We start from the raw sequence: 9,290 nt of genomic DNA on the forward strand, positions 1-9,290 counted from the left end.
AAAAGCTGGACATAATGAAGCTTAGTGAGGAAGGCAGGTTGAAAGCCAAGACAGGCCAAAAACTAGGCCTTTTGCACCAGTTACCCAGGTTGTGACTGCAAAGAAAAAGTTATTGAAGGAAATTAAAAGTGCTACTGTAGTAAACACATGAATAAGAAAGCAAAACAGCCTTACTGCAGATAGGGAGAAAGTTTGTGGTCTAGATAGATCAAATCAGCCACAACATTTACTTAAGCTAAAGTCTAATCCAGAGCAAGGCCCTAACTCTTTAATTTGATGAAGGCTGAGACAGGTGAGGAAGCTGCAAAAGAAAAGTTGAAAGCTAGCAGAGGTTGGTTCATGAGGTTTAAGGAAAGAAGCCATTTCCATAACATAAGGTGCAAAGTGAAGCAGCAAGTGCTGATGTAGAAACTGTAGCAAGTTATCCAGAAGATCTAGCTAAGATGATTGATGAAGGGGGCTACACTACACCCTAGATTTTCAATGTTGACAGAATAGATTTATATTGGGAGGAGATGCCATCTAGAACTTTCACAGCTAGAGAGAAGTCAGTGCCTGACTTCAAAGCTTCAAAGGATGACTAAGGCTCTTGTTAGGGACTAATGTAACTGATGACTGGGCAGAAGCCAATGCTCATTTACCATTCTGAAAATTCTAGCCCTTAAGAATTATACTAAATTGACTCTTTCTGTGCTCTATCAATGGGACAACAAAGCGTGGGTGACAGTGCATGTATTTATAGCATAGCTTACTAAATATTTTAAGCCCACTGTTGAGACTTAACTGCTCAGAAAAAAAAAATCATTTCAAAATATTACTGTTCATTGACAATGCACCTGATCATCCAAGAGCTCTGATGGAGAGGTACAAGAAGATTAATGTTGTTTTCTTGCCTGCTAACAAAGTATCCATTCTGCAGCCCATGGATCAAGGAGTAATTTTGATTTTCAGGTTCTATTAATGAAGATAAATATATTTCATAAGGCTATATCTACTATGGATAGTGATTCCTCTGATGGATTAGGGAAAAGTAAATTGAAAATCTTCTGGGACGGATTCACCATTCTACATGCCATTAAGAATGTGATTCATGGGAGGAGGTCAAAATATCCACATTAGCAAGAGTTTGGAAGAAGTTGATTCCAACCCTCATGGATGACTTTGAGGGATTTAAATCTTCAATGGAGGAAGTCATTGCAGATATGGTAGAAATAGCAAGAGAACTAGAATGAAAAGTGGAGCCTGAAGATGTGACTTAATTGTCAGAATCTCATGATCAAACTTGATTGGATGAGGAATTGCTTCTTATGGATGAGCAAAGAAAGTAATTGTTTGAGATGAAATCTACTTCTCCTGGTGAAGATGCTGTGAACATTGTCAAGATGACAACAAAGGATTTAGAATATTACATAACTTAGTTGATAAAGCAGCGTCAGGGTTTGAGAGGACTGACTCCAATTTTTAAAGAAATTCCACTGCGAATAAAATGCTATCTAACAGTATAGCATGCTACAGAGAAAGCTTTCATGAAAGGAAGAGTCAATCAATACTGCAAAATTCATAGCTGTCTTATTTTAAGAAATTGCCACAGCACCTCAACCTCCAGCAACCATCACTGTGATCAACCAGTTGCCATCAACATGGAGGCAAGACCCTTCACCAGCAAAAAATTACAGCTTGCTGAAGACTCATAATTGTTAGCATTTTTCAACAATAAAGTATTTAAAAATTTTTTAGACATAATGCTACTTTACACTTAATAGACTACAGCGTAATGTAAACATAGCTTTTATATGCACTGGGAACAAAAAATATTTTATCACTCGCTTTATTGCACTGGTTTGGAACCAAAATTGCATTATCTCAGAGGTATGCTTGTACTTTGGATAAAGCAAAATCCTCTTATATAGACCCCAGTGTTTTAGTGCTCAAGAGTAAATAAATTAGAGTAGTCCTATGTAGAATTTGAATCCAGATCTCACTCTTGTACTTGAGTTAATCCATGCAGTCTTAGAAGCAGCATTTCCATCTCTCACCATGCCCTGCCAATTTTACCCCTAAATTTCTCTCAAGCCCGTCCTTTTTCCCTCAACTCCACTGTCATCACCCTAGCCCAAGCTACCATCCTCTCTTGTCTGGATACTGCAATAATCTCCTAACTGTCTTATCAATTGCACTCCTTCCTTCCTACAGTTAGTTTTCTATAAGACAGCCAAAATGTAATCTTTAGGAAAAAATCAGATCATATAACTATGAGGGTGACCAATCCCTTGGTTTGCCTGGGGCTGTTCCAATTTTAGCACTGAAAGTCTCACATCCCTCAGTCCTAGGCAAACTGGGATGGTTGGGCACCCCAGGATTCTGCTCAAAACCTGCCAGCACCTTCCAGTCATCCTTGGAATAAAACCCTTTATGATGGTCTGTGAGGCCCCATAGAGTGTATCTCTTGCCTACCTCTCCAGCTCATCTCAGACTAGGCTCCCCTTGGACTCACCACTGTGGGTGCACTGGTTTTATCTTAATTTTGAGAATTCATTGTGATCTTTTTCACCACATGGGCTTTGCCCTTCATTTCCCTTCAGAGGATGTACTTTCTGCCTCTCTTAGTTAACTCAGGTTCATCCTTCACATCCCAGCTTAATTGCAATTCACTACATTAGGTTCCTGTAGTACAAGCTCTCAGAATATTCTGTTCCTTTCCCTCAGGTCACGTGCCTCAGTTTGTCATTCTATAATTTTCCATTAGTAGTTTTATGTCTGACTCCCATACCAGCCTGTAAACTCTTTGAGTGTAAGAACCATGTGTGTTTTGTTTATCACTGTGGATTTGACTCCTAGAATGTGTCTGGCACATATAAAAAAGGGTTCAATAAATATCCACTTCAGTTCCACTGCTAATGTCACAGGTCAGACTTGAGATTTCTGAAGCATTTCCCTGCCTCTAATCTATTCACCTTCCAAATCATAATACCCACTAGTGTCATGGTAATCTTCTAGATGTGGACGCCCTGCATATTTCCACAGATATCACTGTGTCCCATACTGGTCTGCTGATCTGCCCTTGTATATAATTAGAAAAGGTACATTTATTAAGAGTATACTATGCACCAGCACTGTGCTAAATACTTTATAAATTTAATATAATTTGCACCTCACAATCACCCTTGAGGGACATTCTTCCTATTTTACATGCGAGGAGACAAAGGCTTAAAGAGATAGGTAACTAATCCATTACCACATAGAGTTTGTAAGAGATGCAACCGGAATGGTACCTGATGCGTAAACCCTTGCATTTTTGTCTTTCAATTGCATGTTTTATTAGTTATAATTAGGCTTGGCTGTACATGACAAGAAAGTCCAAAGTACAATAGTGGCTTAAGTGGGATAGAAAATTACCTCTCTCTCATGGTTTTCCTCTGGTCTCTCCTGTTAAAGAGACCAGAGGAAAGCAGTTCAGGATTAGGATGACCTGATCATCAGGGATCCACACACGTGTTGTTTGCTCTCCCTAGCTTGACTTCCACCTTCAGGTACAAAATGGCTACCTGGGCTCCAGTTTCCTCATCCCTATTTAGTCAACAGGAAAAAGGAAGATGTGTCCCTCATCCTCTAAGGATACCCTAGAGAAGTCACAGCTGACACTTCTGTTTATATTTCATTGGCCAGATTATAGTCATATGATCAGATCTTACTGCAAAAGATGCTGAGAAATACAGTCCATGCTTTTGTTGTCCATAGGCTGAGCTTAAAAAAAAAAATCCTCCTATAAGGAAGAAAGAAAGAATGGATATTAGGGGAAATAACAGCATCTGCCAAACACACGCTAGAGCAGGTTCTACTTATGACTTTCAAAATTATCTACAATTTAGTTTCATCCTACATAATGTTCTAGTTTTCCACCTCTCAGTCATTTTAAACCATTGCCACAATGGGCCACTCACCTCTCTGTTTCCCAGACATATCAAACTCATTTTCGATTTTACTCTCCTTGCTTTTTCTCCTACTTGGGAGGGCTTCCTGTCAACCTACATAAATTCTACCCACACTTTACTGATTAGCTCATTTTAGAGGGCGTTATCCTCTAAAAGTTTCCTCTATATTAGCTTTCTGTCCCCCAAATAGAATGGAAAAAGCAAAGTTGTGGATACATAGCAAGCACCTAATAAATACTTACTGATTAATATATAAAATAGCCTTACTTAACTCCTTTAATTCTTATGTGGAACACTGCTTTATTCAGGATTTTTCAGTGTTAGTTTACACCAGGGGACTTGTGTAGTCCCTCTCCCCTTCTCTTGTGAAAATATAGGCACCTAATGAATATTTATTAAGTACATGTTTGATTTTATTTTATTGTTTTTGGAGACAGGTTCTCCCTCTGTTGCCCAGGCTGAACTGCAGTGGTGCAATCATGGCTCACCGCAACCTCAAACTCCTAGGCTCAAACACTTCTCCTGCTTCAGCCTCCCCAGTATCTGGGACTACAGGTGCATGTCACCATGCTGAGCTAATTTTTTGTAGAGACAGGATTTCGCTATGTTGCTCAGGCTGTTCTCAAACTCTTGGCCTCTCAAAGTGCTGGGATTACAGGTGTGAGCCACCACACTCCACCATTAAGTACATGTTGAAAGCCCCCATTGTTCCAGGTTATCCACTTAGAGCTCTCACTTGGTTTCAATTTCTGAATCGATGTGGTGGTATTTGCTATATTGTAGGGCACTACTTCTCAAACTTTATATGCATACAGATCACCTAGGAATCTTATTAAAATGCAGATTCTGATTCAGGAGATCCAGGGTGGAGCCTGAGATTCTGTATTTCTAAAATATCCTAGGTGGGGCTGGGTGCAGTGGCTCATGCCTGTAATCCCAGCACTTTGGGAGGCCAAGGCAGGAAGATCGCTTGAGGCCAGGAGTTTGAGATCAGTTTGGGCAAAACCCTGCCTCTACCAAAACAACAACAACAACAACAACAACAAAAAACATGCAATTAGCCACGCGTGGTAGTGTGTGTGTCTGTTGTCCCAGATACTTGGGAAGCTGAGGTGGGAGGATCACCTGAGCCCAGGAGGCAGAGGTTGCAGTAAGCTGAGATCACACCACTGTACTCCAGTACACCACTGGATAACAGAGTGAAACCCTGTCTCAATAAATAAATAAACTTAAATATAAATAAATAAAAAATAAATAAAATAAAATACCCAAGGTGATGCCAATGTTGGCAGATGTAAATAGCAAGGCTGTGGAGATCCTCAGATTATCTGCCCCAGATCACATGAAGATGCATTTTAAAGCAAAAGATCCCTGGATCTCACTTCAGACCTATGGGATCAGAATCTCTGAGATGGGACCCCAGAATCTGCATTTTAGCAAACTCTCTAGCAGATCTTCATATACACTAATATCTGAGTTTAAAAAGAACCCTATATGATTTTTATGATTAGGCCTGTTTATGAGTAGGCAGCTTTTCGAAATAATGCCATTCAGTTCAGCATAACATGGAGTAACTGAAACTACCAAAACTTAAGAAACTGAACAATGTATTAATATAACTTGAATGGTTCTAAGTTTTTTTAAATCCCATACTTCAAGCTGCAGCATTTTAGCATCACTCTTTTGCCCATAGCTTTGTTTGATTCATAGCACTTAGAGCAGGAGAACCTCCCCCGCCCCACTTTGGGATTTCTCATGGCTGTAGGCTTCCCAGCAGCTGGTTCCAAATAATTCAGATCTCTACTTCAGCTTATGCTTTGAAGATAAAATTTAAGAGAAACAAAAGGTTTGAAATTGTGTTTCATAAAATATTTCTTGAAGACATTTCAAGAGAAAATCACTTGTAAAGAAATTCTTTCCATAACCTTATTCTTATTTCTTTTAACCAATAAGTACCTGCTTACTTAAGGGAGTTATTGATAGCATCTAACAAGATTGTGTGTGTGTGTGTGTGTGTGTGTGTGTGTGAAAGAACTTTGTCAACTGAAAAGCGCTGGAGAAATGCAAGGTGGCATGACTTTCATTACAACAGAGTATTAGCCAATAGGCTTAGCCCCAAAATGATAAATTAATCTTAAACATACAGTTGGAGTAGGAACAGAGTGAAAAGTTCTGCTCAAATCCCTTACTATTTAAGCCGATGTGATGAGAAGCATGGAAAGAGCCAAGCTACACGACAGAAGGCTTGGATAAGAGGGCGAAATTTAACCCAGGTAAGGACAACTAATATGGTTTAGAGGAAACATTAAACACCACTATCAACCCTGAATGTCTTGTTAATCTCTGATACATCAGATCATCAGGGAATAGGTAGAGCAGATCAAAACGTGGGGAGGGAGGGGAGCAGGGAGGCTGGATCTCCGTAACCTAAGGGACTGTATGGGGACCCAGGACTCAGGAGACCACACATAGGGCCACCAACCATTTGCCAGGACTGAGGAATTTCCTGGGATGCGGGACTTTCAATAGTAAAACTATGGGTAAAGTCCTGGGTAAGCCAAGATGAGCTGGTCACCTCGATACCACGCCAACTTGATTTCTGGTCTACTCTATGATGAACAAGCTGCATAAGTTCTCCACAACTTATTTTCCCCATTCATAAGTGGAATTATTCTGTGTTCCTTTCCTTCCTTCTTTCCTTCTTTATTTCTTTCTTTTTTTGAGAGAGAGATTTGAGAGAAGAGTCTCGCTCTGTCACCCAGGCTGGAGTGCAGTGGCATGATCTTGGCTCACTGCAACCTCCACCTCCCAGGTTCAAGCAGTTCTCATGCCTCAGCCTTCTGAGTATCTGGGATTACAAGCATGTGCCACCACATCTGGCTAATTTTTGTATTTTTAGTAGAGATGGGGTTTACCATGTTGCCCAGGCTGATTTCGAACTCCTGGACTCAAGTGATTTGCCCACCTCATCCTCTCAAAGTGCTGGGATTACAGGCGTGAGCCACCACATCCCGCCCTGTCTTCCTTTTCTACAAAAAAGAAAAAAAAATTCCTTTCTCTTGTCAAATACCACTAAATTACACCACCCCAACACTAGAACAAAGATGTTCCAATTATTATTTTTTTAATTTGTGGGGGGCCGGGTGCGGTGGCTCATGCCTGTAATCCCAGCACTTTGGGAGGCTGAGGCGGGTGGATCACGAGATCAGGAGATCAAGACCATCCTGGCTAACAGGGTGAAACCCCGTCTCTACTAAAAATACAAAAAAATTAGCCAGGCGTAGTGGCGGACGCCTGTAGTCCCAGCTACTCAGGAGGCTGAGGCAGGAGAATGGCGTGAACCCAGGAGGCAGAGCTTGCAGTGAGCCAAGATTGCACTACTGCACTCCAGCCTGGGTGAAAGAGCAAGACTCTGCCTCAAAAAATATATATATATATCTATATATATATATATATATCTATATATATATATTTGTGGGGAAATTCAGAAACTTAGGTACTTAGGAGATAAAAGTTTCCAGAAGTTAGGGGCTTGCTGTCAATGCTAGGACTTGAAGTTACAACATGAAAGAAAGCTTGAGATGTGAGATTCAGTGGTCTCCTGGAGATGCAGGTGAGGACAGAGGAAGAGGGTAGAAATCAGGGCAAATAGCTTAATCTCCCCATTTGTACAACGTGGGTAACAATACGGTCCTTTTAAAGTCATTGTGGGTTAGGTGCGGTGGCTCATGCCTGTAATCCCAGAACTTTGGGAGGCTGAGGCAGGTGGATCTCCTGAGTTCAGGTGTTCAAGTCTAGCCTGGGCAACATGGCAAAACCCTGTCTCTACAAAAAATACAAAAAAATTAGCTGGCCGTGGTGGCATGAGTCTGTAGTCCCAGCTACTTGGGAGGCTGAAGTGGGAGGATTGCTTGAGACTGGGAGGTGGAGGTTGCAGTGAGCCGGAGATCAGGCCACGGCACTCCAGTATGGGAGACAGAGCGAGATCCTGTCTCAAAAAAAAAAAAAAAGTCATCGTGAAGATTAAATGAATTAATGTATGTAAAGCACCAAGAACATGGCCTGGATTGTTGAAAGTGATCAATAAGTGCCAGTGATTATTATTATTTTAACATAATATTTTGAATCTTATGTTATGAAAATGCAAGTTTAAATCTGAACCATGTCTTTTTTTTTGAATTTGCTTTTTTTTTGGCATTTTAAAATTCTATTCTAAATGTTATGATTCTTTTTTTTTAATACTTTAAGTTTTAGGGTACATGTGCACAACGTGCAGGTTTGTTACATATGTATACATGTGCCATGTTGCTGTGCTGCACCCATTAACTCATCATTTAGCATTAGGTATATCTCCTAATGCTATCCTTCCCCGCTCCCCCCACCCCACAACAGTCCCCAGTGTGTGATGTTCCCCTTCTTGTGTCCATGTGTTCTCATTGTTCAATTCCCACCTATGAGTGAGTGAACTATGTCTTATTCATAGGTGTACTATGTGATTTTATAGGTTCTGTGAGTAGAAGAACTTGCCAAAATATCCTTCTCCAAAACATCTTACAAATATACTCACCCATTACAATACCTGATAATCTGCCAGCAGAAATACATTAAGGCTTTGGGGGTTTTAGTTTCTGTATAAAATACTAATGCTTTAGGAAGAGAGTTCTCTCTTCCATTTTTTAGCCATAAGCCCCTTGTCATGGATTAGCTGACCACACCAGGAAGGGGAGATAAGGATTCAGCCAAGGAAACATAACATTGGACAAGTGAGAAAGAAGGTTCTAGCTTAGAGTATTATCTGTTTGGGGAGCAGGGGGAGGCCTCATGTGGAGTCTTCAGGGCCCTTTGGAAACTAGGGATAATTTTAGTCTTAAGAAGGGAAAAGAGAAGCTAGCTGAACAGGAGAGGAGCATGGAGGAGACACAATTGTTTATAGTATTGTTTAGGGTCAATCATGTTAATAAAAAGAATTGCTGAAATGGCTGAGAGTTGCAGTCAAGTCTGGAGGATTTTTTTTTTCTTTGAGACAGAGTCTTGCTCTGTCGCCCAGGCTAAAGTACAGTGGCATGATCTAGGCTTACTGCAACCTCTGTCTCCCACGTTCAAGCAATTCTCGTGCCTCAGCCTCCCGAGTAGCTGGGATTACAGGCGGGTGCCATCATGCTTGGCTAATTTTTGTATTTTTAGTAGAGACAGGTTTTCGCCACGTTGGCCAGGCTGGTCTCAAACTCCTGACCTCAAGTGATCTGCCTGCCTCAGCCTCCCAAAGTGTTGGGATTACAGGTGTGAGCCACCACACTCAGCCAAGTATGGATGATTTGGCTCACCCTATCTGAAAAATTTTAAGGTTATAAGCCCTGG

This window comes from Pan paniscus, chromosome 1 (genome assembly GCF_029289425.2).
Source record: "Pan paniscus chromosome 1, NHGRI_mPanPan1-v2.0_pri, whole genome shotgun sequence".
NCBI lineage: Eukaryota > Metazoa > Chordata > Mammalia > Primates > Hominidae > Pan > Pan paniscus.